Source organism: Meriones unguiculatus, chromosome 5, assembly GCF_030254825.1.
Source record: "Meriones unguiculatus strain TT.TT164.6M chromosome 5, Bangor_MerUng_6.1, whole genome shotgun sequence".
Classification (NCBI taxonomy): Eukaryota; Metazoa; Chordata; class Mammalia; order Rodentia; family Muridae; genus Meriones; species Meriones unguiculatus.
Genome location: NC_083353.1, coordinates 127,353,282 through 127,374,109, shown reverse-complemented (window position 1 = coordinate 127,374,109; position 20,828 = coordinate 127,353,282). Strand labels below are relative to the sequence as shown.

General features: G+C 38.4%; 1 protein-coding gene and 1 long non-coding RNA gene across 5 annotated transcripts in view; both read left to right on the top strand.

Moving 5' to 3' along the window:
- The window catches only part of LOC110542238 (solute carrier organic anion transporter family member 1A5-like), a 200,367-nt gene that overhangs the window by 69,597 nt on the left and 109,942 nt on the right, over positions 1-20,828 (top strand). The gene's annotated exons all lie outside the window — the stretch shown is intronic.
- Positions 2,667-20,007, top strand: LOC132654321 (uncharacterized). Of its 3 annotated transcripts, none has more exons than XR_009592004.1 (5): positions 2,667-2,816; positions 6,089-6,254; positions 17,193-17,369; positions 18,439-18,556; positions 19,177-20,007. It is a non-coding gene; the product is annotated as an uncharacterized LOC132654321 (long non-coding RNA). The 3 variants fall into 3 exon arrangements; XR_009592005.1 differs by lacking the exon at positions 2,667-2,816 and adding an exon at positions 4,111-4,302; XR_009592003.1 differs by lacking the exons at positions 2,667-2,816; positions 6,089-6,254 and having other exon boundaries at positions 17,001-17,369.

The following is a 20,828-nucleotide window of genomic DNA, read 5'->3' as shown; positions in this document are numbered from 1 at the left end:
TTGTCCTCTCCCAATCCTGCCCTTCCTCCCTCATCTCCTCTCATGCCCCTCTCCAAGTCCACTGATAGGGGAGGTCTTCCTCCCCTTCCATTGGACAACAGGCTATAAGGTCTCATCAGGACTGGCTGCATTGTCTTCCTAGGTGGCCTGGTAAGGCTGGCTCTACCTTGGGGGGAGGTGATCAAAGAGCCAGCCACTGAGTTCATGTCAGAGACAGCCCCTGTTCCCCTTACTGGGAACTCACGTGGACAGTGAGCTGCCAAGGGCTATATCTGTGCAACAGTTCTAGTTTATCTCCATGAATGGTTGGGGTATCAGTATCAGAAAAGACCTTTGGACCCAGATTTTTTCTTCTGTTGCTCCACTTGTGGAGCTCCTGTCCTCTCTAGGTCTATTTCCCCTTTCTTTCATAAGATTCCCAGCATCTACTTTCATACCCTGCTGGGTAGTCTTTCAGAGGTCCTCTGTGGTAGGCTCCTGTCCTATTCCCTGTTTTCTCCCTCTTCCAATGTCCGTCCTGTTTGCCTTTCTGAATGAGGATTGATAATCTTACCCAGAGTCCTTCTTCTTGCTCAGCTTCATTAGGTGTACAGATTTTAGCATGGTTATTCTACATTATATGTCTGGTATCCACTTATAAGTGAATATACACCATGTGTGTCTTCCTGCTTCTAGGATACCTTACTCAGGATGATCTTTTCTAGTTCCCATCATTTCCCTGAAAACTTCATGATTTCCTTGTTTTTAGTTGCTGTGTAGTATACTTAAAGTGTAGAGCTGGAATATGGGCAATGGCCAGTGCTTGAACTGTCAAATGAGGGTAGTAGTATCTTATGTTCTTTTGTTTCTGTGCTGTTCTGGCACAGAATACTGTAGTGAGCCCTTTATTGATGACATTGCTATTTCCTCCATCACTCATAGCCCCAACACTATGTGCACTGAACATGTGCATTGAAGTCACATGTCTTCCTTGAACACTGCAGACCATGCTGAGGAGCCAGTCTTACTGGGAGCCAGTGCAGGGGCTTGAACATCCTTAGAATCAAGTTCATGTTAGTGATTCTCCTGAAAGGGCCAATACTGACCTCTCTGTGCAGTTTTGTGGTCTACTAAACCAACCTAATTTCAAAACTAGGAAATTGTTGAGCAGAGAATAAGACACTACAGAAAGAAACTGAACTGTGAAGACAAACTTAGGAGAACAGGGATGTCAACAAACATGGGTGAATTCAAAAGCTCTCAGGAATTCTGACTGCAAACATCTCACTCATAAAGACGGCCTTTACCACTAGGTTTTCTTTCTTTTTATTAAACTGCTCTGCTTCTACTTCTACATGTTTTCTTTTGAATACTTTTCTCGCTAAGAAATTCTAGGCAGTTTATTAAGGATAGTATATGATTAGAAAATAAAGATAGTAGACATGAAGCCAAAAAAAGAAAGAAAGAAACAAAGAAAAAAGAAAAAAAGAAAAAGAAAAAAGACCTTTTTTTAAAATTTTTTATTTAACTTTTATTAATTACACTTTATTCCTTTTGTATCCCCCCCATAAACCCCTACCTCCTCCCCTCCCGGTCCCACCCTCTCCCCCTTTCTGCATGCATGCCTCTCCCCAAGTCCACTGATAAGGGAGGTCCTCCTCTCCTTCTTTCTGATCTTTTTTGTTGTTGTTCTTCTCAATGCAGTTTACTCAAGAACCTTGAACAATATTCTGAACCTGGGGAAAGCCAGCCCACAGCTTAAAATGGCCTCTGGGTAGCCAACCCCAGCATGCATCGTGGCCAATGCAGATAGGCCCACATACAAGGAAGCAAGCCAGATCCTCAGCCTTAGCCAAATATGGAGTTGTTTGTGACAGAGAGCACTCACCATCGGGAAGGTGGAAGGTCGAAACCAGCTCCATCTTTAAGGCACGGCATGACGCAACTCTCTACAGTTCCCCCTTTTTGTTAAAGACTTTTAACTGTGAATCTCAACCAAATTCTCTTCAGTGGGATCTAACCCTTTATCTAGAGACAGGCTCCAAACTTGACTCCCTGCTTCTTAAACAGGGGAAAGCTTTGGTTAAGTCACTTGGAAGGTGCTTGGTATACACCAACTGAGTCAGCATTCTTTACAGTGAGACTTTCATGTGGAGATATTTTGAAATATCACTAGGTGCTTCTAAGGCATGTCCTGCTGTGAAGTGCTGGTGAGGTGCTGAGGTTGTCTGGGCTGCAGCAGGATTTCTGGAGCCTTTCTGAGTTTTTAGCTTATCCCTTGCATAAAGAAGTGATAGAGTCAGAGTCTGAACTCAAATGTCATTAAAGCTAGTCCTTTGCAGATTCCAGAGAACAGACTAGTCACTTGTAGTGAGTGCAGGATACTAACAGAAGGGAAGGAGAAAAAAAGAAATGAAAGAATATGGCCACAGACTTGAATCCATCACCCCATGTTTTAGCTGGCACAATTAGGTTGTGTTCTTATGTAGCCAGTTGTGCCACTAACTTTCAGAAGTGACTTAAACAATTACACAGAACTTCATTCCAAGAGGTAAAGATTTATCAAATATATTTTTGTCACAGAACAAAATCTATGAGAAGATTTTAAAAGAACTCTGGACACAAATTTTAAGGTCAGCTTGACTTAATGGTCTTAACACTATCTTGTTTCAGATTTCTTGCCATTCATGAAGAGCCTGATCTGCAATCCAATTTACATGCTTTTCATTCTTACAAGTGTGCTCCAATTCACTGCATTTACCAATATTGTTACCTTTAAGCTTAAATACGTGGAGCAGCAATTTGGGAAATCAAATGCAGTGGCATTTTCCTAACAGGTATGTGCTTTCATTATTTCCTTAGCAGCACTTCTCCCCCCCAAAAGGACATGAAAAACTGTATCCTGAAGAGAAGAGTAAAGAGTAAGATAATACAGCTAGGATATTACAATGAAATTGAAATATCTTAAGATATTCTTGTAAAATTCTTCCTTCCAGTCTCCAGAGAAATCAAGAAAGGATAGGGAAAGGAATAAAACAGAAATATACTCCTTGTTCCCTGTCCAATCTTAGTGAAATCATCATAGTTATGGAAGTCATTGGGGAAGTTCATATCAGTCAGTGCTAATGCAATGAGGAATGAGGAGTTAACTCATGGGGATTCTGTGTCTTACTCCCAGGTTTTACTTTTGGGCTTCAGTGCTTGTTGTCCTCATTACTCCTAATTTGGTTGCTCAGTCCTATGGTAGTCTGAGTAGTCTGTGCAGCCAGCATCTGCTTTTCTTGCTAGTACACAAAACGCAAGAATTCTACTTTACACTTAAAAGCTGATTATCATGCATATTGGTTCTCTGGAAGTCCAAATCCCATTCCTTACCCTCAGATATATAATATTAAATACCAAGGTGTAGAAGTGCACAGGATGCTTAAAGTCTTCCAAGCCTGGTAGTAGCATTGTGTCTATGCAACTTAGCCAGGATTTTTCTTTCTTCCTTTTTTTTTTTTTTTTTTCTTTTGATTTTTTGGCTGGAGAAAGAGTGTCAGGGGAGAAGAATGCTGACCAACAGACAATGCACAAAATATTCTTCCCTCAATAAGCACAGACTCAGTGATATTCAAAACTCACCTGACAGGGAGTCAAATTCCCATGAAACAAAGTGGAAGAAATACATGAAATATTTAATATGTGCATATTATATGTGTATTATATTATAAAATCTATAGATTGCTGAAAATGGTTAAATAAATGCTAATAGTCTCTTTAAAGTGGCGTTTTGGGGACATTTAGAAACCTCTTTATATGCAATATGTGGCTGAGTAGAGGTTAGGATCACTCAGTCTTCTCTAACTAAGTAGTATTTTGTTTTGTTTTTTCGTATTTATTTTTTGTGTGTATAAAACATTCTGTCTGCATGTACGCCAGAAGAGAGTACTAGATCTCATTATAGATGGTTGTGAGCCACCATGTGGTTGCTGGGAACTGAACTCAGGACCTCTAAAAGAACAGTCAAAAAGAACTCCGAGCCATCTCTCCAGCCCAACTAAATAATTTTTAAAGTATTACACAAATTTATAATACATCTGTTTTTGTCTTGTCTTTTACAAATATAATTTTACTTGCATTTATAGGTCTTTATAACTTACTTCCAATATGCATTGGCTATTTGGTTGGTGGTTATATTATGAAGAAATTCAAGATTACTGTCAGGAAAGCTGCATATATAGCATTCTTCCTATTCCTGGCTGAGTACCCTGTATCACTCTGTAACTTGCTGATGACCTGTGATAATTTCCCAGTTGCTGGCTTAACTACCTTTTATGAAGGGTATGTTGTTTCCTAATGAACATCATATTTTCACAATTTCTGTCCATTTACTCTAAGAGTTATACATGACCAGATCATTTTATTACAACTCCTTAGCAATGATCCATGGTAGTCTTTTAGCTTCCTTCCACCCATTAATCATATACAACCCCATACAACTTCTATGCTTATTAAAGAGTTGTGGGAACTTCCAGTGAGTACATTTATGATTTTCCGTGCATGTGAGTAGTTGTCATGATGGTGTTCTAGTCTGCTTTAAAGTGTAATAAAAGAAAACAATATAGAGCTTTTAGCCTACATTATCCATTTATTTCATACACCCATCAACAGACAGCTTTAAAAATTAAACACATCAGCAGGCCTTGATATGTGGGCTCAAATTTAGCATAATTGAATTTAATACATGGTAAGTCAATCTATGTATATATTTATTTATGTCACTAGAATACTTATTTCTCATGTTCTCCACAGTATTGAGTTTACATTTTAAGGGTTGTTTGGCCGTATTCTGTACTAGCACGAGAAATCTAAAACTTAGTTTAGGTCACTGTTATATAATCAACCAATCACTTAAATGAAATAAGGCACATACTTGGATGTTTCTTTCAAAATGCAGGAGAGAGAACTCAGTGCTAAACTGATTGCTGAGCAGGCACGGGTCCTGAGTTCAGATCCCCAGAATTCATGGAAATCTTGACATGTTAGACTAAGTGTAATCAGTGTTCCTGCAATGAGCTGAGCAGCACAGAGAGGAAACCCTCAAAGTTCAGGGCCTGCTAGTCTGTCATTTGCTGCAGTGAATAACAGGGGACTCTGTCTCCACCAAGGTAAAAGGTTGTATTCTGACCTCCACATGCATGATGTTGTACACACCCAGGAACACACACATACACCTGACAGAGAGATTAAAAATAAAGTTTCTTTCAAAATCCTTAAGAATTGTAAGATATTAATAATTTTAAGCATAATCATATATATCTCATTAGATTTGAATCTCTTTAAGACAGGAATTTTCCATTCACTTTCTAGATGCAGAAATTGAATCCCAGGGGGAATTAGTGAATTTGCTGTAATTGCCTTCAACAACACCAGTGTAGAACTGTACATGCTGAGTCCATCTCCAGTCATGCTGACTGCATACGGTGTTTGAGGGACAGGGTTTGAATTCAGCCTCTAGAATCAGCATTTTCCTCTTTGAATCTCATTATATGCACGGGACACTTTCCACATCTCAGAAGAGCATGGCTGCTTAGTCAAACCAATCTGTTTGTGGACAGAGAGCAGAGTCTCTCTTCTAAATGGAAATAACAGATTTGGTTCAAGCCAGGCCTTACATTATTTCCCATCAGGCAGATTAATGGGAGATTAGCCTTTCTCAATTTAGCTCTAACAGCACAGGGTTTACCTATAAGGCAGCCACTTAATGTTTTTTTTTTTTTTAACTCATTGAATAAAAGCTGTCATGAGACTTGTAGAGAAAAGTCATGAGACCTGATAACTAATGTGACAGAAGCCATATAGAGACAACATGTTGAAATTTGTATGATTTCTGTTTGTGTTCTGGGAGAGACGATGAAATCCTTTTTCTTTCTTTCTGTGTGTGTGTGTGTGTGTGTGTGTGTGTGTGTCTGTGTCTCCCTCCATCCATTCCTTCCTATCTCTCTTTTTTTTTCTTCTCTCCCTCTGTGTTGTGTGCATGTGAGTGCATGCTTGGTGAGATGAAGAGAAGAAAATAAAGTGCTCAGGTGGGTTTAATATCTGCACCATTATTTTGAAATTATTTCAGAGTTCAGCAGCCTCTTGATGTGGAGAATATGGTCCTTGCTGACTGCAACACCAGGTGTACCTGCTTAATGAAAACATGGGATCTGGTGTGTGAAGACAATGGCCTAGCATACATGTCCTCCTGCCTTGCAGGCTGTGAGAAGTCTGTCAGAACAGGAATCAACATGGTAAACATCCTTTCAGTGTCTGGGCTGATGTGTGTGTACTGTGTTAACATGTGCTAAGACCTAAGCCTACAGCTGCTGAAAAGCAACATTAGTCATGCTTAAAATAGGTTAATATTTCTGTGAACAACTCACTTTAGTTTGTGTATGCACACTTGACCTTAAAATTCCTAGATGTTATGTAAAACCCTAGCAGCGACTGAGCATTATTTTGTAATTTCAAAACACTTGAGATCATTATTCAAGTTTTCTGAGTTAGTATATATGTAAATTACTCTGGACAGAACCTGACCTTTGTTGTGCTGGGTTTCAAGAAGCCTGGGCTAGCTTCAAACTTGATCTGTAGTTGAGGCAGACAGAAGAATTTCTTTTCATATCATGATCTTTACTTACTTGTTTATTTTATTTATTTGTTGTGTTCGCTTGTGTGGTATGCTGATGCATGTGCACGCAGAGAACAGAAGGCAGCCTCAGCTCTTGACTCTCAGGTCGCAAGTACTTGGTGCTTCTCAGACAGGCCTTGCTGGCCTGGTATTTAGTGCTTCTGTTGGGCAAGTGAGGCCCAAGGAGTCACCTGTGTCCACCTTCAGAGCACCAGTGTTGCAAGCACATCCTCTGTGTATGCACTGTTCACGTGTTTGCTGTGGATGAGAACTCAGGTCCTCATGCTTGTGCAGAACTTTAAAGACCGTTTCACCTTCCCAGTCCCTCACCATGATGGTTTAGCAAGATAAAGAGTCATTTATAAGGAGTCATTAAGGAATTTTCTCTTGCCTTAAACATGTTATAGTACTTAGAGTTTGTTGACAGTTAAATTAAAATAAAACTTTTGATTCTTAATCAGACATGGAAATAGAACAATTCAAAAATGACTAACTTTGTTTTTTTTTTAAATAAACTCTTTTTTCTTGGGGATATGACTGTTTATGAGTAAGTACCTAACTATTTAGCAACATTCTGAGATACATTTTGTTTTAGTACCTAGTATTAGTAAAAACTGAAACAAAGCATTATTTGTTTACTTTGTAAAAATTGCCAGGGGTGCTGTCACATGCCTTTAATCCCTGCACTCTGCTGGAGTGGCAGAGGCTTGAGGATCTCTGATTTTGAGGCCAGCTTGGTCCAAAGAGTGAGTTTCAGGAAATCCAAGGCTACTCAAAAAGTCTTGTCATAACCACCCCCCTCACACACACACACATGTGAAGGGTATAAAGCTAGCTCAGTGGGTGAAGTCATTTGCCACTAACCATCAGATTTACATGCTGGGATCCATGTGGTATAACGAATAACTAAACCCCTGATTTCTACTTGTATCCCATGGCAAACTCCTGTCTATACATGTGTATGCACACACACACACACACACACACACATGCATGCACACCTACTAGAATATCAACCATCCAATCAACCAAATAAATAAATATACATACATATATTAAAAAGTGTGCATTAAGGAGAATTGAATTTTGGTAAATTTATTCCATAAAGTTAGAAAAAAAATGCTATTTAAAAAATTCTACCTCTTTATACATTTTTAAATTCTTTATTAAGTTATTTATTTACATTCTGATTACACCTTCCCTTCCCTCCTCTACCCCAAGTTCTATCCTCTCACCTCCCTGTAAAAGTAATCGCTTGTGTCTGTATGGAAGCATCAAGTGACAATAAAAATTAATGACTTAGAGCTGAGGCAGGAAATAGGAGTGGGGACATCCAACAAGCAGAAAGAATTCTGGGATAGAGCCAGTTGCAGGAGATTTGCCCAGCAAGATGTGAGGAAGACAGGCATGTGATATCTGAGCAGAAGTAACCAGTCACATGGCAGAATGTAAATTATTATAAATGAGTTATTTTATGTTATGAGCTAGTCATGGAAGAGAATAGGATGAGCTAAGTATTTGTAAATATATTGTAAGCCCCATGAGTCACTACTCTGGGAACTTGGGTCTCAAAGGAAAAACCCCCTTCAACTTAAAGATGCCCAGCATGGCACAAACCCACAGCCCTGTGATTGAGAGTCTCATGCTGTATCCACCAAGCTACCTGGGTGAATCATTGGCACTTGGTTCTTTCCCAGAATCCCAGTCTCATATACTAGGATGAAGTTTTGGTCATTATATTGAGTGATTTTTGGAAATTTGTCATTAAACAGGGGTTGGTTACAAGTTATTAATTGGTCTTGATCATGGGGAAAATTAGATATGGGGACTCGGACTCAGGTATTTTTTTTCTTTCCTTTTCTTTGATCTATTCTTTCTTGCTTAGGTGAAGCTAAAGAGTTAAAAAGAAAAATGGAGAGACATAGGAATAGCACATAGGAGTAATACAGGAATAATAGGAGAAAAGAGTAGATTATTGAATCTACTCTTAAACCAAAGAACATCTTATAAACCTATAATCTAACATTGGTGTTGATTGTGTATATTGATATAGAAATAAGATTATTTTGCTTAAATTAGTATAGATTTTTGTATATTAATACATAATTAAGGTTATTTTTGATACATTTGTTTATATTATAGCACATTAATACGAATATAAATATATTTTCTTACACAGATATTATGTTTCAACTCCTGCATAAGGTATTGGACCTATGCAACTCATTTATAAATCAAGGTTTACTTCCAGTCCTTTTAAAATCTGTTTAGGATAATTAAGTAATGCAAGCTAATAGTTAATCAATCAGACTCATGGTCATGTTAGATACTAGTCTAGTTTATTACAAAAATATACACCCTCAGTTGAACAGATAGTAAATGGCTAGAAACAAGCAACACATAAACTAGTTTAGACTTACTATAGATAGGTGGGTAATGATTATACAAATTATAAATGTATAAATTTATAAATTATAAAGACAGGTGTTCTTTAAAAACCTCAGAGACTTACAAAATATTGTGTTTAGATAAGCCATATCTCTAGACCTGAGGTGAGCTGTAGCAACTCCTGAAAAACAGCAGACATCCAGGGACTATACCCAAAAAGCTGGGAAGGCTTCCTTCAGGAAAAAACATCTTCCTGCCAAAGCGATTCTCTCCACTACAAGAGTCCAGGAACAACCAGAAAATAAATTCAAACAACTAAGATAGCCCAATGGGTAGAGGACAGCGTAAAAGTTCAACCAACAAAAGCCAGAGCATTATGGCATCTCCAGAACCCAGTTATCCAGGGGCAAATAGCCCTAGACACTCCAGCATAAATGAAATTCAAGGAGACGACCTAACATCGATGCTCAAGAAGATGATAACAGAAGAAACAAATAAAATACGAAAAGAAATAGAAGAAGCTGAAGCCAAAAAGTATTAGGCCTTTAGAGAGGAAATGCTTAAATCACCGAATGAAATAAAAGAAACAGTGGATTGTTCAAACAAACAGCTGAAGGAATTGACAGAAAAACATGAAAATACAGTCAGACAGGGGAAGGAAACCAACAAAATAGCTCAAGACCTGAAGATAGAATTGGAAAAATTAAAAAAAAACACAAATGGAAGAAATTGTGGAGAGAAAGAACTTAGGGAAGAAAGCAGGAACTACAGAGGTTAGCATAACCAATAGGTTACAAGAAATGGAAGAAAGAATCTCAGGTGTGGAAGATACAATGGAAGAAATAGATGTATCTGTCAAAGAAAATGATAAATCTAAAAAATTCCTGACACAGACCGTCCAAGAAATTCAAGACAACATAAAAACACAAAACCTAAGAATAATAGGAATAGAGGAAAAAGAAGATTCCCTGCACCAAGGCCCAGAAAATATTTTCAACAAAATCATTGAAGAAAATTTCCCCAAGTTGAAGGAGAGGCCAATAAGAATACAAGAGGCCTATAGAACACCCAATCAATTAGACCAGAAAAGAAAATCCTCCCGCCACATAATACATAATAATCAAAACTGTAAGTATACAGAACAAAGAAAAAAAAATACTAAAAGCTGCAAGAGAAAAAGGCCAAGTAACATATAATGGCAAACCCATTAGAATCACACCTGACTTTTCAACAGAGACTATGAAAGCCAGAAGGGCCTGGACAGATATCATGCAGACCCTAAGAGAACATGGATGTCAGCCCAGGCTACTATACCCTGCAAAACTCTCAGTCCTCATAGACAGAGAAAACAAGATATTCAATGACAAAAACAAATTTCAACAATACCTACAAACAAACCCAGCATTACAGAAGACACTGGAAGGGAAAATACAAACCAAGAAAGCTAGCTACATTCAAGAAAACACAGGAAATAAATAACCTCACTTCAGTAAAACAAAAAGCAACCAAGCACACAACCGTATGACCACAGCCAACATCAAAGTCAAAGGATTTAACAGCCACTGGTCATTACTCTCTCTCAATATCAACGGACTTAATTCTCCAATAAAAAGACACAGACTAACAGAATGGATGGGTAAACAAAACCCAGCAACCTGCTGTATACAAGAAACACACCTAAGTCACAAAGATAGACATTACCTGAGGGTAAAGGGATGGAAGACGGCTTTTCAAGCAAATGGACCCAAGAAGCAAACAGGAATAGCCATTCTAATAACTGATAAAATAGTCTTTCAACCAAAATTAATCAAAAGAGATGGGGAAGGACACTTCATACTCATCAAGGGAAAATTCCACCAAGAAGACATCACAATCCTGAACATCTATGCCCCAAATACAAGGGCACCCACATTTGTAAAAGAAACATTGATAAAACTTAAACCACATATAGATCCCCACACACTAATAGTGGGAGACTTCAACACGCCACTCTCAACAAAGGACAGGTCAACAAAACAGAAATTAAACAAAAACCTCAGAGACCTACAAAATACAGCATTTAAATATGACATATTATAAAAAATAATGAATAAAAATGGGGAATATAGACAAACAGGTGTGGGCTTATAGGAAATATTATGAGAAGCCTTAACCCCCTCGATTAGCCAGATAGAGCCAGGTAATTGTGGTAATGATACTTGCTTTTTTGCCCAATGCTGGAATGCTAGTAAATTTAGGTATGCCCTGGTTACTCGCATGCCTCACTGGGTGCCTGTGCCTGTTGATGCCCCTCACGCTATGAATCTCTTCAGACAGAAAAGGGATCTTGGAACTACAGCCACCATTGTTACTACAATCTCATTGGCAGCTGTTGGAGCTACCACCGGGGCATTAGCCATGAGTCATACTGGGCAGACTGCTCAGACCCTGAATAATCATTTAGCCAATGTAGCTCATGCCTTAGTTGTACATAAAGGAATTAATGCTCAACTAAAAGGAAGCTTGATGGTGTTCAATCAGAGGATTGACCTCGTGCAGGAGCAAATTGATACCCTATGGCAAATCGCTCAACTTGGCTGTCAATGAAAATATGCTGGACTTTGAGTCACTAGCATATAACATGAGAATTTTTTCCTGTGCTGCAAATCTGTCTAAACAATTGTCGAGCTATATTTTAGGTAATTGGACTGGAGAATTCGATACTACGATGGAGCAGCTGAGAGTGGCCATTGTCACAGTAAATTCTACCAGAGTGGACGCAGGACTAGCCACAGGATTATCATCATGGATTGCTGCAGCCATGAATCATCTGAAGGAATGGGCGGGCATGGGAGTGTTAGCAGGCCTTCTGGTGTTGGTCTCCTTGGTTTGCCTGTGGTATATATGCAAGATTAGAGTCTCATAACAGTGTGATGCAGCCATGATCATTCAGGCCTTTACAGCCATTGAAGCAGGACATTCGCCCCAAGCATGATTGGATACCATAAAAAGCTAAAATGATACGCTCAGGATGCGAGGCTAAGCACTGCACTCAGGGTCAGCCACTTTCGACCCAGAGAAGAGCATGTCTGATTGCATGTGGGTTGATACCCCAGGTCCCGCCTCTGAGAAAAAGGTATCTGACGGGTCTGATGCTCTTTGGGTGGATGACACCTAAATGAACATCAGTACAAAGTCCCAATTTATTTCTAATATCAGAGATCAGACCTCTACACTTGCCTGATGCGTCTAAAACAAAAAGGGGGAACTGTAGAGAGCTGCGGAATGCTATGCCTTAAAGATGGAGCTGGTTTCCACCTTCCACCTTCCAATGGTGAGTGCTCTCTGTCACGAACAATTCCACATCTGGCTAAGGCTGAGGTTCTGGATTGCTTCCATGTATGTGGACCTATCTGCATTGCCCACGTGGCATGCTGGGGTTGGCTACCCAGAGGCTATTTAAGCTGTGGGCTGGCTTTCCCCAGGGTCAGATAATTGTTCAAGGTTCCTGAATAAACTGCACTGAAAAAAAAAATTAAAAGTGATTAAATTAGCCTGGAAAAAAAATATATGACATATTATTAATTTTATTAATTTAAGACTTTTTGACATTGAGACCTGTTAGCCCCTCCAAGCTCCCCATTTTATTTGAAAAAAGATGATTAATAATGAACCTCCATTAGCATTTGGCTTCATATGTAGCAAGCTAGCGACCAGGCAAAGAAAATGCTTTTATTTCAATTGCAGACGGGATGTTGTCCAAATGCATAAAACTTGGATGCAGACTAAGTCAACTGCCTAGCTCTGCCAAGTTCTTCATAAGTCCTGCCTCACATGTATGTCTATTAGATACTCTGAGCCAGAAGCTGAAGATGATGCTCCAACATTATAGGGAAATTTTGGGTGATTGTCTAGGCAGCTGGCTGGCTGTCAGTTCTCTATTTTGGAAGCTGCTTGTTTGTACTTCCTATATACTAAAGTAATATTATTTACTTCTCAAGTCTCTGATGGGTTTGAAAACTAGATAGTTACAGAGTTGTAGTCTTATAATTAAGATCAAGTTGTTTAAGATTTAAAAAAATGTTTTTTAGATCTAGAAGGTATTTTTAGGTTGGTAATGCAAGTCATGGTAGAAAATAATTTAGGTCCAGTACTCTGAACTCACCAAGACAGAATAGATAGTAAAATATTTTTTTCAAAGTTGCCAAATACATATGAACTGGATAATGTGAATGTATATCATACCTTAGAATTTTCATAATTGTATCATAATGGTTCTTTTTGTATATATTTTATTGTTGTAAGGGAAATAGCCTTTTATTAGACTAAAGGGGAAATGCAGAAGGACATTCAGGTCTATATGGAAGCATTTATCACTTCTCAATAAAAATGTAATGGCCTATAGATAATGCAGGAAATAGGAGGTGGGACATACAGCAGGTAAATAGGATTCTGGGATAGAGCTAGCCATGGGATATTCATCCAGCAAAATGTGTGAAGGACAATTGCATAGTACCTGAGCAGAGGTAACCAGCCATATAGCAGAATTTAGATTGATATAAATTGTTTATTTTAAGTTATAAACTAGTCAGAGAAGAGTCTAGCTATGTGGTCTAGATATTTGGAAACTTTTTTTTGAGTCCAGTAGTTTGGGGCTGGGATGTAAAATCACCACAACACTCCCTCCCCCATGTGCCCTTCCTGCCATTCTCCTCAGATAAAGGGAGGCCTCCCATATACATCACCATCTTTGGCATTTTCAGTTTCAATAAGATTAGGAGCCTCTTCTCTTGAGGCTAGACAAGGCAGATCAGTTAGGAGAAAGGGATCCAAAGGAAGACAATGTAGTCAGTGATAGCCTCTGTTCCCACATTAGGAGTGACACATGTTCTCTCATCCTCTCTTTTCTCTGCTTTTCACTCCTTTCCCCTCCTTCCTCTTCTTTTCTTCCTCTCCTCTCCTTCCTCACCTCTACTTACTTCTTTTTGCTTCTGTCTCCTCTAATCTTCTTTGTCTCCTGTCCTTCCTTGTCTTCTATCCTCTTCTCTCCTCTCCTCTCCTTTCCCCCTCTTTCTGCTAACCCTTCCGTTCCCTCTCCTTTGTTCATCTTTCCCCTGCTTCTACCCCTCATATACACTCACTGGAATAGGTTAGATATTTGTCCTTATTTATTCAGTTTCTATTTTAAGATGCTTTATTTTTATATTTACTAATTAGATACAGTATATGCCATTTTTTTAGTTATAGGTTCAGGGATAGATAAGGGTAGCAAGTATTGATAGTTCTTAAGACTCTTACGATGAGGGACATTTTGCTATGACATCTTTTATCCCAGTACTTGCCTGGCAGATTCAACTGATGTGGCTTAATGATGTCTTCTTTATCCCTCACTATTCCAGGTGCCTCAGTTTCAAAGTGAGATTCTCATTTGATAAGGATGCCTTTTCCTCATAGAGGAAGATGGTCATAGGTGTAGGACACATGAGCAGCTGAACTCTCCTATTAGTGCCTTCAAACATGCTCTGTGGACATGCTCTTGTGTTACTGCATACCTATTCTCATTCCCATCCCCCATCACCTTCTCAGTTACCTTAGTTTCTGAATTTAACATGTAACTAGGTATAAAGATTTGGCTCATTACTGTTTTAATGTATGATTATTTAAAGTACTTTGTGTGTTGGCCCATGTGTATGCATGTGTGCATGTGTGTATGCATGTGTGTGCGTGCATTTGTTTGTGTTGATGTGTGTGTGTGTGTGTCTACATGCCATGACATGCATATTAAGATGACAAGACATCTCATGGGAGTTGATTCATTTTGCCCATGTGGGTTCCAGGTATTGACCTCAGTTTGTCAATTTTGGTGGCAATATACTTTACCTACTGATCCATCCTGTGGGCTCTAATGTATAATTTCTTGATGCAATTAGGGTAAGGTGTATTTAAGTTGTTTTTTTTTCATATTTCTTTGCTCTTTCCTGTTGAATGTTATGAATGCAATGTAAATAATACTATCATTTTTCTTCTAGTCTGTTGTATTTTCTTAAAGTCTTTCATGTAGTCACTTCCATAATAAAATATCAACATATACACACACACACACACACACACACACACACACACACACACACACATATATTTTTACCCAAGGATGTATTTTGTGAGAAAAGGCCACATTTAAAAAAGGCTTCCATTGCTGGGGTCCAGCCCCTGGTGAGGTTAGGGCCTAAAAAAGTGTCGATACAAGAATGAGTGTTGAGAAAAGAGTGAGTCATGCATGGAGTTCAGGGGGAGTTTTACATCCTGACTGACTGGCAGTCTGGGTGCTTTTTTATTATTTCAGGATTTAGTAAGCAGGTATAGATGTATGTTGTTCCAAAACATAAACAATATAATTTTTGTTCCCGCACATGTTTTAACTTCTGCTTTGTCATAAGTTTAGTCATCATTGAGAAACCATAATAGAACAGAATTACCTTTTACAATCAATTTCTCTAGTCAATCCCACAACCCAACTTTTAACAATATTGCAGTTTCAAGGGCATATTTGCCAAAGCATGACAGCCTGTTCTCATGGTGGAAGCTCTTACAATTTCAAAGGCCACTAGACAGAAAGTAAACATTCAAGCCAGCCTGGACGGATTGTCATTTTCCAAGCAGTGTACTATCAGGTTTTAATAGTCAGAGTGCTAATTGTCATTAGGCCCAAGAAAAGTCTTCAGACCCAAGTTGCTGCTGTTACTTTTCAATTTCTGCTAAAATGAAATGTTTATATTTTATGTATTTGTAGAATTTATTTATATATCTAATCTTGATGTTTGTTGTTATTGTTGTTGTTCCTTGGTCATAGTGGCCCTGTAAGAGTTAACTTTTTCTAAGAAAGGGAGGTCTTAATACTCTATTTTTTTTATCATTTATCCACATCATTCTTTGTCCACCAGATTTATGAAGAAGGTTTTTCATTTGATGTGCTGCAAACTTTTCTAGCTTACCGAATATTGTTTACCTTTTTAAGTTTATTTTGTTTTGATTATTACTTTTCTGATTAAGTGCTGGGGCAGATGTGCCAAGAGCATCTTTGACTCAGAGCCTCCTAAGGAGGTCTGTGACAAAATTACTTGGGTCACAACCTCCAGGGTGTAAGGAAGAACTTCAAGTAAGGCCAGAAAAGGATATCTCCCTAAAAGTGGGGTGGGGTGTGTGTGTATAGTTAGGTCAGGACATTCCTGGGAAAGCTTAAAAGCAGTGCTCCTGGAAGAGGGCATAAATTATTCCTAAGAAAATTTCCATCAATCCAATATTCCCAAGTTGTACAAATAATAAAAAACCCCGACACCCATGCATCTGACACATAGGGATCAAGGCCAAAAGAGTGGGAGACTGCACCACAGTGACTGCATCACTCAGCTCAGCTTTGCAAAGAAGATGTATTGACTTTATGACTTATGCTGTTTCCATTAGATATAGCTGTGCCATTCTATTTTCTTAATTAATAAGACTATTTTTCAGTTTATTCTTATGGCTTAATAGGCCTCTGTTTTGAATATAACCTAGGAGGCCAGTGAACTCCTAAGTTAATACAGCAGTAAAAAAAAAAAAAAAAAAAAAAAAAAAAAAAAAAAAAAAAAACAAACAAAAAAAAAAAACAAAACAAAAAAAAAAACACATCTAAAGTTTTTAAAATCCATATAACCAATAATTTCTCAATTTCATAGTATGTATAGTGGGCTCATTCTCTGTTTACCTGAGGGAATGCATTTAACCATATCTTGGATTTTTATAAGACATGTGTTATATTTTTTACAAACATGAGAAAATACCTGGCAAACAACTTAAGAGCAGAAAGGTTTATTTGATTGTGGTTTCAAAGGTTTCGGGCCATTTTGTTGGTCATAGCATGGTGGTTGCCATGGTAACCATGTAACTCTTCATCTAGGATAGCAAACAATCTCTTAACTGTTAATGGGCTCAGCCCGGCTTTAGATGTGTGGAGGTCAGAGGCCAGCTTTCAGAAGTCACTACTGTCCTTGGTCCATGTGGGCTTAGTAGACGCAGAGCTGTATCATTTTCACTTCAGAATGAAAAGCTTAAGCATTAGAATAATGAACTGCCACTGTCACTGGAAGGATAATATGTCGGATGTATGATTTGCATGACTAATTTTATTTATGTACTTGTTTATGTATTGTAGGTGTATCAAACCTGAAGAGAAGTCACTTGGAGTTGGATTCCATGCATTTTGCACAAGAATATTAGGTATGACAACTCTTTCTAACATATCGGACCAACATTAAGTGCTTAAATAATTTTCCTTGTATAAGAAGACAGAAACTATCTTGTCAACCCAAAACACAACTCTCACCTTAAGGTGAGTAAGAGGGTTTTTTGTTTGTGTCTTTGATGTTTTTGTTTGTTTGTTTTAGTTTTTGTTTTTATTTTTTTCCTGGAATCAAACATGAGCAACCATGACATGGCACACAGATTCTGGTCATCCACAACATGTTCAAACAAAAAGCCAGTTTTGTGATAGTGTTTATAGTTAGAAAACATGGGGATCCGTGAACAGGCTCTTCTCAAATATATATGTGGGGACTTGAGGTAGGTTGGTTACAGTGAAACAGAGAATTCTTTGCTGCAGGCTCAGATGCTAGCTGAGGGAATTCTTAGTGTTTAAGTGGGTAGAGGCCAGTGACCTCCTAGGTTAATACATCACTGAAGATTCATGTAAGAGTCACATGCATACATGGTCAGAGGCCAGGGTGAGGCAATGAAGGATCAATAAGAGAGGTAAAGCAATTTGTCTCTGGATCTCCAATATTTCAATTGCCCACACCCAGGAAGTCCCAAAGACCTTGTAGCATCTTTCACATAGGTGTGCTCTGCCCACTTTTTGCTGATCTTCAGTGTACAAGCACTGGTGTTTGGTAATGGCTACTGATAATTAGTCTGAGAATGAAGTAACTATAGAGTTGAAAACTGTTTCTCCTTGTCTTTACAAGATTTAAGTTGAACTTAATTACACCTTTCATTTTTAGTGGATTCAAGAATAGAAGGAAAAGCCAAATGGTTTTGTTAGTTGGATGCAAAGAAAACCAATGAAAGACATTTCAGAGAATACATTAGGTTCATGGTTACAAACTCAATAATTATCTTTATAGCATCTTATAGACAGTTTTTATTTGTTGTGATCTAGAAACTTTTGCATTAACTAATAATTCCTAAAAGTAAGTTTAGAGCATTGATTCATAATTTGTTATATTGGCTTTTAAATAGGGAAATTGAAGTACTTCCAAATAAAATAACACATCTCTCCTTTTCCTTTCTTCCTGACAATGGGAATTTTTTCATTTGTTTTGGGTTTTTTCTTTGTTTGTTTGTTTCTTGTTTTTTTATTTTTTGTTTTGTTTTTCATTTGTTTGTTTGTCTTTTCATTGCAGCTGGCATACCAGCACCTATTTACATTGGTGCTTTGCTAGACAGAACATGTTTACACTGGGGAACTCTGAAATGTGGTGAGCCAGGTGCTTGCAGGATGTATGATATAAATAGTTTCAGGTAAAGATAACTTTTACAACGGACTTTTGTAGTACATACAATGTCCCCTTTCATATATATCATTTTCTTGAGTGGTAAGATAGCACATAGCTTCATTTTCAAAATGCAAGGATGCACATGGATGGTAACATAATTTCTACGCATGTGTGAGTTCCCTAAGTCTCTTCAAATAGTTCAGAAAGGGAGCAGGTGTCTGAATAATAAAGCCTCAAGTAGCAGGGAAGAGCCACATCTTTAGCTGAGCAAGTGTGGCAGAACACTGGCAATAAACAAGACAGCAAGATAATGAGACTTGGAACAATTGTGCTACAGATGAGAACAAAATTAGCACCTACCACCCTATACCTATGGACAGAAAGGAGGATTCCTTCCTTCTACAGGAATAGGGATGACAGAGCCCCAGTACATTCACTCAGGCAGCATAGATTTTGACATTCTAGGTCCTGCAAAGTTCACAGTAACTATCATATTTGCAGCCTGACTAGATTAAAAAAAAATCTGTGTAGTACCATGAAGTTAGCAAAATATGCCAGGGTGCCAGGTGCTTTAGCCAGGGGATATCTTGAGAAGTGCCCTGATCTCTAAATTGGACTGACATTCTTATCTCTGGTAACCCATAGATGGCCTACTGGACTTATTGGTTAGCTGCCTCATGAACACAATTTGGCTCATAGAATGATTGTGGCACAAACCCACTGAGAGTGTCTCAAGCGAGAGGAGGTTGCGAAACATATAAATACCTGGAGCTATTACCCTCAAGAACCAGGAGACCAAGGAACCTGCTATTTGAGATGTTGGTGCCTCCAGTTTGGGTGATTTCACGTTGCTGTTTGGGCTAAAAGTAGTTACTTACATGGTTCCCACCACTGTTCATGCTAAGCCTGCATGTGTCGCTAACACCATAGCGAAAGAACTGTGGTTTCACTGCTGTCCCACCCACAGGCTTCATGCCAGGATGACCTTGAACCAGACTCTGGCTGTTATCTTGCTTGCCCTCTAGGGCAGCATTTCCAAAGAATCCTACAGAGAAACTTTGTTCGATACAGACTGCATCGTAGTAAAATCTCTTCTCTGTTCCTAAGAGGACTTCAGCCAATAAGAATTTTGCCCTTCTCTAGGTATAACCCAATCCTGCTCTGTTTCTGAGTGAGCATTATGCTAAAAGATTCTGGAAGAGAAAACTGTTAGCCATTGCCTTGTCTGAGTGTGTATGACTATGGCTGGTTGAGATCCCATCCCCAGCCTGTAGTATCCATAATAACAGAGTGAAAGGACTCACCCACTCTGTCAACATATCTCTCTGTGTGTTAAAGCTCCAGTTGTTTGACATCCCCAGAATGGTGGACTGTATCCTGGAATTGTGGGCAAATTAATCCCTTGTCCATAAATTGATTTGTCAAGTTTTTTTAATAACAATGGCAGGAAAATAAATTACGATATTTATAAATCTATTATCCATTTAGAAAAAAAGATATTTCTAGACTGTTATATGTGATGTGTCATGCGTCCACACTTATATACTATATTTATAGTTTCCTGTGTAGAAAGTCATGACAGTTTCCTCTATTCTTTTTCATTAATTTGTTTGTTTTTGTTTTTCAAGACAGGGTATCTCTGTCTACTGCCCTGGCTTTTCTGGATCTCACTTTGTAGACCAGGCTGGCTTTAAACTCAGAGATGTGTCTACCTCTGCCTTCCAAGTACTGATATGAAAGGTGTACAACAAGCCCTTGCTCCATTTTTCTCTTATGTATCCCAGGATTTCCTGCGTAGGAAATGATGCCACCAACTCTGGGCTGTGTCTTCTCATCTCAGTTAATGTGATCAAAATAAAACTTAACAGACATATTCACAAGCCAACATAATCTACACAGGCTTTCACTGAAACTCCTTTCCCAGGAGATCCTAGATTGTGTGAAGTTGACAAGACTGTGTATCACAATGTAGTTCCTCTAAATAGGTTGAGAACAAGAAAGAATACTTTTGTAGTTATTTAGTAATGTGCATATGTCAAAAATACTGATTTCCCAAACACATGAAATCCGGAAACCTTAAGGCATATTTTAACAAATTTACAAAGAACAGACGCTTATGCCAGTGTATAGGTTATTTTAAGACACTGTGAAAGGAAAGCTTATCTAATTATTTTCAGCAAGCTTGTACAGCCCTCATGCTTACCCTGGGCATGTTCCTCAAATAGACAGAATTAGTGGCTAAAGAGATAGCTCAGGGGTTAAGAACACACATTGCCCTTGCCAGAAAGATAAGTTCA